The sequence below is a fragment of the Panthera uncia genome (genome assembly GCF_023721935.1).
Source record: "Panthera uncia isolate 11264 chromosome A1 unlocalized genomic scaffold, Puncia_PCG_1.0 HiC_scaffold_16, whole genome shotgun sequence".
In the NCBI taxonomy this organism is placed as follows: Eukaryota; Metazoa; Chordata; class Mammalia; order Carnivora; family Felidae; genus Panthera; species Panthera uncia.
Genome location: NW_026057576.1, coordinates 42,249,712 through 42,258,421, shown reverse-complemented (window position 1 = coordinate 42,258,421; position 8,710 = coordinate 42,249,712). Strand labels below are relative to the sequence as shown.

The 8,710-nt window shown below is 39.4% G+C and overlaps 1 pseudogene; it reads left to right on the top strand.

Annotated features, from left to right (window-relative positions):
* Nucleotides 1-5,564: 5,564 nt before the first annotated feature.
* Nucleotides 5,565-7,669, top strand: LOC125934190 (zinc finger and BTB domain-containing protein 39-like; annotated as a pseudogene).
* Nucleotides 7,670-8,710: the final 1,041 nt, after the last annotated feature.

Here is an 8,710-nt window from a genome sequence, read left to right as displayed (position 1 = left end):
CTCTGTGGTTTTTCCTTACATACTTCTCTTAAAATGATTCAACTTTTTTTCACCAAACTTCTCGACACTTACCCTTTTGTTTTTCAGGAGAATAACTGTATTTGTCATCTCCCCTTTCTCATTTATTTTCTTTCCAGAAAATAGTTTAGAATTCAGTACTCTTAAATGCCCTTTATTTAATATAAATTCTATCAGCTCTTTGTCTACCCAACTTCAGTCTATAATCTATACCCCAGGATGGCTAATTGGAATCTAAAATAGATCCTGCTCCTCTTCAATGCTTTTCTGATCTTTTCCAGATAAAATCCAAATCTCGTAACATAATGCAAAGCTCACCACCCTATAGCCCACATATTTCTCTAGACTCACATCTGCCTGCCAAATTCAGGATTAATTCAAATGCATTCCTCCCAAATGCCAAGTTATTTCTCTTCTCTCTCATCCCTCTGCCCTAGCTTATTATCCTTGTGCCTGTTTAAATGATTGTATTACACACCATTTCTAAAAATTCACAAAACTGTAATGTAAGGTCAATGATCTCTCAAAATATTTTTCATATAGTCAGCACACAAATCAAGAAAGAGAACATTGCCAGAATCCTGGAACCACCCCCAGCTGAATGATATTGTCTTTATTCACTGATTCTTCTTCCTCTTTCTGCTATCTTTTTGACCACAAGCACTATGGTTCATTTTAAACTTGCTTAAGTTGAATCCTAACATTTGGATTTTACATGTGACTACACTATTTTTTCAACCATTTTGTTGCATGAAGTTAAAGTACATTTATTATCTTTCACTAAAAAAAATAAGCATTTATTTTTCTATCATACTATTGATGGACATTTGGATTTTTTCAAGTCTTGGCAATCAAAAAATAAAGATTTCTGCAGAAATGCATAATTAAATCTACACACAACACACACACACACACACACCTGAGTTTGGAATTGCTTTGATATATACGCAAATTTCATTACTTGGTAGATAATGCCAGGATGTTTTTCAAGTTAGTTGTAACAATTTAGACTTCTACCAGAAATGTATACAGGTTCTTGTATACACACAAGAACATACTTCATCACACAACACTTAGTTATAACTATCTCTAGGTTTTTAGATACATAATCTCTATGGGTAGTCATCAATATTTCATGGTGATTTTGTTTTGCATTTATCTGGTTACTGTTTAGGTACCCACCACCTTTTTAAAAATTCAGAATCTGAAGCATGCTCCAGGTTCTGAGTTGTCAGCACAGAGTCCGATGTGGGGCTCAGATTCACAAACCATGAGATCTGAGCTGAAGTTGCACACTTAACCAAATGAGCCACCCAGGAGCCCCTAGGCACCTACCTTTTAATGTGTTTATTAACCATTTGAATATCCTCCTTTTGGAAATGCCTCATTATGTCCTTTGATTTATTAAAGATCTTTATATATTGTGATGTCAGCCTTTCATTGATTATAAATCTGTGAAGATCCGTTCCGTTGTTATTTAACCTTTATTAGTATTTTATTTAATGAAACAGTTAAAAAAACAATTCAGAAAAGAAACTAAGTTGATTGATATCGGTATCTGATGAGCTAATGCCATGCTGATTAGGAAACCACAAGGAAACCTTAACAAGGTTCCTCAACAAGGAAATCTTAATCATTCCTTCAAGTGTTTCTTTAAAATTTGAATTTTGGAAATTGGCTAAAAATTAAATAATTCACTAATGAAATAATTATTTAACCAATACCATTAAAATGACTTTTTCTTAGTAAATTTAAGTAAATATTTCCGTTATATATAAGAATGGCAAAATGCATTTGTGTTGTGAGGAAGATTTAGATCTCTTAATTGAAATCTCTGGTTTACGAAAGTATACTTGTGATTTGTCGCTAGTACTTAAACTGAAAAAAATATGTTGAAAAGTGATGATATGTAAATAAAAAGTTTGGTACTGAAAATTGAATAATATTTTAAACAGCTAATTTAATTGTCCAGACAATCTGTTTAAGTGTGTGTGGGCTCATGTGGTGTGTGTGTGTGTACGTGTGTGTGTGTGTGAAGAAAATAATACAATGGGAAGACTATATATGATATTTGTGGTTTTCTTGTGTTGGATTCCATATTAACATCCTAGTAGATTATTTAGAATTTAGGTTCATTATTTAACATTTTATACTTTACATATATAACCAGAACAGATAAAGTTAACTAAACACCGTTTTGATTTTCTTTAAATTAGATGTTTTGTTTAACAAATTACAATTTATTTCACAGAATTTGTCCATTTAGCTCGTATTACCACAAATATGGCATGATTTTGATTCGTTTTTTTCAACTTCTACATGTTCTCACTAAATATGGAAACCTGCATTAATTGGAATGTGCTTTTTAAGAGGACATGCACTTAGTTGGCACCCTTTCTGTGGAATTGGGTGAGGCTCAAATGGGACTTAGGGGTCCACATGAAGCTCAAAGTTTATTGAGTCTTTTTTTACTCCCAGGATGTCAGTCACCAATTATCTACTAACCACAGAGGTTTCCTCACTCAGTAGGAGACATTTGAAACTGCTTCTTAAACTGAACTTCTTTCAGAATTTTTGGTCACACCTGTTAGGATCTGTAAGAAAGTGCTACTTCTGTCTTTTTTCACATTTATCACTTGAACAGCTCTCCTACCTGTGTGGCATAGACTCATGATGCAGGAGCTAGTTCCTGCCTCCTGAAACAATATCAGATATGTGGTTCTATGGCAAAGGTTGCATTTTCAATTCTGTCAAATACTATATATTCATCAGTTTTTGAATCTTTTTGATCATCTTATTGCCTATTGAGACTATCAGTCATTACTTTGTTGCTTTATAAAAGCTGGAATTTTGTTTTGCCCTTCTACTTCATTTTAATCATTATTGACTTATTCAACATTGGGAAGAAAAATTCCTTTTTTCTCGGGAAAATTATTTTTACTATAATATAATGTCTATTCAAATAGGTGATAAAGCGATCTCAGAAGAAAATGATGCTCTAGCTTATCCTTATAGGCACTTAGGTTTAAAGGTGAAAAATGTTAATTTGTATTCATTTGTCAATGGCAAAATTAATACCTAATAAAATGTGTATCAAGAAATAATCTAACAGAAGTTTCTGGAAGGTTTTGTACTGTATACAGTAAAATTTATTTTATAGGCATCAACTGATAGGTATAGTTGCAGTGTAATTCTGCAATTTATTGATTGAAAAATAAAATATGTTTGATGAATCTTGATATTAATTATAAAAGAAACAAATACAGAAGGTATAGAAAAAAAACAGAAAATAATATAGAGAGCCTGAAAGGTAATTAATTTTCACTGTGACTCTTAAATGACTATAGCCCCCAAATATTCTTCCTTAGCTTTCCTGCTGAACTCAAACCGTGTAAACAATAGTAGCTAATCCACAACCGCAAATTTGCTCCCTGTACGACTTGCTGCATGATTTATGCTACCTAAATTCCCCAGTATTTTCTTAAGAGTTTCATTTTTCAGGGAAAAAAGAAAAACAACTTGACCTCTGATTAACCTCTCCAAATGTGTTTTAGGATATTCTAAGTTCCTCGGTCCTCTCAGAACACTCATCTGAACTCATTTTCTATTTGCATGATGCATTGTTTTTAGAAATGCTAGAAATGCCAGGACTACCAGTTTTTGGTTGTTTTCTTCCTTATACAGAGGAAGCTTCCGCATAGTGGCTAACAGCTCAAGATTCATAAGCAAATATCAGGCTCGAGTATTAAATAGCTGTTCCATTTCGGCCAAGTTATTTTATCTCATTGAGCTTTCCTCTTCTCTCCTGTGCAAATTGGATCACATTTCATTAACTGATTAACAAAAATACATGTTGTGTTCCTATTCTGTATCAGTAAGTCTATTAGATGTTGGGTACATAACATTCATTCAAGCAGTTGTAAATCTTGACCACATGGATAATAAACAACAGAGAGAAGAGCAAATACTTAGGTTTTCCATGTAAATCCTACCCAACAAAATTCAGATATGAGAACAAAAAGACATTTTTTTTGAAATCATATTCAAACTGACTTTGAGGTCCTATCATCTAATGAGGGCAGGGAATTGAAACTAATGTATTATTCGGATCATGCTCCTTTCTCTAGGGTTTTACAACAATACAACTGTGGTGATAAAAAGACTGGATAATTGCCACATCTTTATCCCATCATGGATTCCTTTGATGTGCTCCTCGTCCATGCTCAGTAATACCTTGAGGTTTTCTGATATGCTGCTGCTAATGTGCATCCTAACATTCACCAGTCTTTTCTAGAACATTTCAAACCAAAACATGAAACTATCTATCTGGAGTTGAAACCACTGCCCCAGGTCTTTGCAAGGTACTGGCATATGGGTATTACTGTCATGGGAGCACCATTCTCCATCAGACCTAGAATAAATCATCACCGATCCTCCTATTCAATCTTTTCTCTCCTCAGAGGCACTCATTTGTCTCTGCTCTCTATTCACAAAGTTCTTAAGGAACTTAAGTTTCCAGAGAACAAAATCTGAGATCCCATTTTCAGTAAGGACCTTTTTATTTTCTTCCTTCCAATTCACACATAACATCATTCACAAGAAAAAGATCTGAGAGAGGTGGCGCAAATGTCTTGTTGGTCTGGTTCAAAACAGAGAACAAAATCATGGAGACAAAAAAGTTACTATTTAATATAACATAGTTATCAAGTATTAAGAATACCTAATATGTAGTTAATATTTAATAATACTTTAAGCAACAACTATGTCATTATGACAGTAACAGGAAGCTTTGGGAAGAGCTGTGTCTTATAAGGAATGGTCATAGAAATAATCTCTGAAGAGATGACATTTATGGTAAAAGATGAAGTGGTTTGTTTTATTTTGTTTGTTCTTCTTCTTATCTTTTTTTTTTTTTTTTTTTTTTTTTTTTTTTTTTTTTTTTTTTTTTGTTTTTGTTTTTGTTTTGTGAAAGGCTGGGGAGAGAACAACTCCAAGGCTTGGGAAACTCCAAATTCTCTAAGCTGAAAAAGAATGGAAAATGACCAGTGTGATGACAGTATGTTAAACAAAAGGAAAGAATGGTCAAAGGGGCCACTGTGAGGATAAATAAGACTCGGGTCATATACGATCCTGCAGAACATGTAAAAAGAATTTTGACTCTAAGTGCTAGGAGAAGATAACAATAGGCTTAACTGAACAAGTCATATTATTTTATTTTTTAAGAAAGATTACTGTGGCAGCCACAGAGAAATATGCTTGGAGTAGAATGAGAGACAAAGCTGGAAAATGTGTTAGGAAGCTCCTATAAGTATCCAGGCCAGAGATGAGTGTGCTAGGGAAAAAATATGAGAGATCGTATTTGCAGCGCGCCTTTTGATCACACATACTTATCACTTAAGAAATAATGAATATAATGGCGCCCTCTTCTGGCCGGATCAGGCGGGTCAGGGCGGGCCAGCTTTTGTGTGAGGCGGCAGCGATGGTGCTCAGGCCCAAGGGAACCCTACAAACCATGCTGATAAGGGGGCAACTTCAGAGGAGCCAAGATGGGCATGAGGATCAAACTGCAAAGCAGCAACCACACCAACAGACTGTTGAAGGAACTCAGTAAGTGTCAGATCTGGTAGATCATGTGCGACGTCACCATTGTGATTGTGGTCGGCTTCTTCCTGACCCACTAAGCTGTGCTGGCTGGATACTTCCAGAACCTTTCTCTGAATTTGGGGCTTGATGCTGCCAGGACCTAGGTGGTGGACTGCATCACCCCTGTCAACTTTGAGAAGAGTCTGGGCTTTGTCCACACATCAGAGCTCTTGACAGACATGATCAACACTGGAGTCATCTGTGAGGTAACTGAGTGTCTGGGTATGGAGGACCTCTTCTGGGCCTGTCACTCCACCTTTCCTGACCTAGAGAGCACTGCTGCAGCCAAGCCCTGGACCAGCACCAGTGGTACCCAGAGTTGTAGCTCAGCAGAACCCATCTGTCCCCTTGAAGAACTCTGGATGGTGGGGAGCACTCTGCTCCTAATAGGAACTATGTGTTACCTAGTGATGGTGGAGGAAGTTATAAAGAAGACAGAAATATTGCCAATGACCCTAACTATATCCTGTGTCTGCTGCAGCAGCCACCGCTACCAAACACAGATGACCATGATGATTTTCTCCTCTCATGTCTGCTCCTAGTATGACACAGCCAGTCAGAGGTACCTCAGCATGGCCACCCAAATCAGCACCAGCTCCTGCCATCCATACTAAGTTCTGAGCAATGGAGACTTCAGTAAAAATAGTTTAGTCACTCCTGACAATGCAAATAGTCACCACTGGAACCAACTCCTGTGTGAGCAATAACAACCACTCCAAAGAGCCAAGCTTTGGGAAGATGGATGAGGTCCAGCCGGAGGACCCAGGGGATGATGATTTGCAGTTTGAAAATCTCACTGGAGAGACAGGCATAGCTTAGGAGATGATTGAGTTGAGTGATGATAGTGACAACGAGCTGACTTTTGGAGAGAATGATGATGAGAGAATAAGGCCATGCCCTGCCAGGTGTGCAAGAAAGTTCTAGAGCACAACCTTCAGTTGATGTGATAGCATGCTCAGGACCACATGGACCGACTGACAGGCAAGTGCAAGTTCTGTGAGACCAACTGCTAGGACCAAAACTCCCAGGTGACCTATGTTCTGTCCCACATTGGTATTTTCTTCTTCTCTTGCAACATGTGTGAAACTAAGTTCATTACCAAGTGGCAGCTGATCCTTCACTGATGGCATGAAATATTTGAGGACAACATTGCTGTCTACCCCAATGATCCCCTGACTGGGAATCTGGGTTTGCCTTTAGGGGTAGCCTCTAAGAGTTGAAATGTGCTGCCTGTGGGAAGGGAAGGCACTGGCCAAAGATTTCCACGTGGTCCGGGGCCACATCCTCGACCCTCTAAATTTGAAAGGGCCAGGCCTGCAGTACCTGTGACCAGCACTACCTTAACCTGTGCAGCCTCATATGGCACACGCTCTTCCATCTCGGCATTTTAGTTCTCTCCTGCTCTGTCTGTGTGAAAAGCTTTGTGGATTGGCATCTCCTAAAGAAGCACATAGCTGTGCACCAAAGCCTGAAAGACACCCTTTTCCACTGCCACTTGTGCAACCAGGGATTCAAGTGGGAGGCTGCGTATGGCTACCATGTCAGCAGCACAAATACAACACTGGCCTTGATGAATAGCCTGGTTTGGGGCTATGGCACCCAGCAGTCCAGAAGTGGAAGCTGCCAGTGGAGGAGTTCCTGAGTGAGGAGCTGGCTTTGCAGGGCTAGCCTGAGAACAGCAAGTACAGCTGCCACCTTTTGTGGCAAAAGGTTTGCACACACAAGTGAGTTCAACGACCTCCGGTGGATCCACACAGACAAGAGGTTGTACCGGTATACAGGGTGCCACAAGTCCTTCCAAGGCCATGCAACCATCAAGGACCACCTGGAGACACACACAGGGGCCCCCATGTACTGCTGCTTGTGTGGCCCTGAAAGCTCCACCCTTAACCTCATGAGCAAGCATGTTGGCAGGAACAAAGGCAGCCTCTTGCTTGACTTCACCGTTGAGCAGATCTTCTTGTACCTTATCCATTGCCAAGAGGCAGAAAAGAACCTGTACAGCTGACTGGATCCCAGCACAGCCACGGGAGCTCTGATTTTCTCATGGCTGGTGTTCCCTCTTCAACTGAAGTTTTAATTTTGTCTTCTTAGGAATTCTGTTCTGTCTTATGTGTAAGGAAGAAAAAAGAAGAAATAGCGCCATGGTCTGTTACTGTTTTTAGATTCAGAGGCCCTATCATGTTTACCTCCTTACCTGTTCTTGCCAATCAAGGGCTGTGTTTTTTAGTTCTTTCGAGGAGGCTGGTTTGGGGATCTTGTCAGGCAATTGGGTTTAACTAGATCACCTCCCCCAACCTCTCAAGTTTAAGTTAACTGATAGGTTTTATGCTGCTATGAATCCAACCAACAGCCTCCCTGAATAAAGGAGGTAGAGAGAGTTTTTCACTGTGGGTATTGTTGCCAGATTTCCAACTGGGACACCAGCTATGAGACAGAATTTTGGGAATGCAGTCATTCAGAAAAGACTAGTCAGCAGGGCAGCTCACCTCAGACTGCAGGCCCAGCGCTCACCTGGGAAAAGGCAGATGGGCTGGAGGTGCCTGCTTGTTCCAAAGCTCTAATCTGCTGATTGGACAGTAAAATCTTTTGACAGCTAGATCCAAACTCAGGACAAACTTACTGTTTAGGTAAAAAGCTTTGAGATGAATCCTTGCCAGCCAGAAGAGGCACCCTACAGCACCTCGATGGACAGGAAGGGAGGTTCTTCTTGTCTCCTTAGTTCCAAAGAAACTTGATTTTTATGGAGTGATGGCTCAGCAAGTCAGGCCTTCCCTGTGTGGTAAAAAGGACAGGGAACCACTTTGATATAGTCAGTCACCTGGCATCTAGCTATCTCCATTGACCTTGAGTGTCCTGCTGGAGAGGTGGGGATGTCTCTGACAGCAGCAGCCTTGCCCTCATTTACATCTAGTCTCCCACCTGGGAGTGTGTTTGGTCCATAGTGTAGATGAAAAGACCCTATGAGGTGGGAGAGTGGTGGACTGTGAGCCCTTCAGAATTAAAGAGACCCAAGTAACTGGTAGCACATAGAGGGATGTGTGTTCTG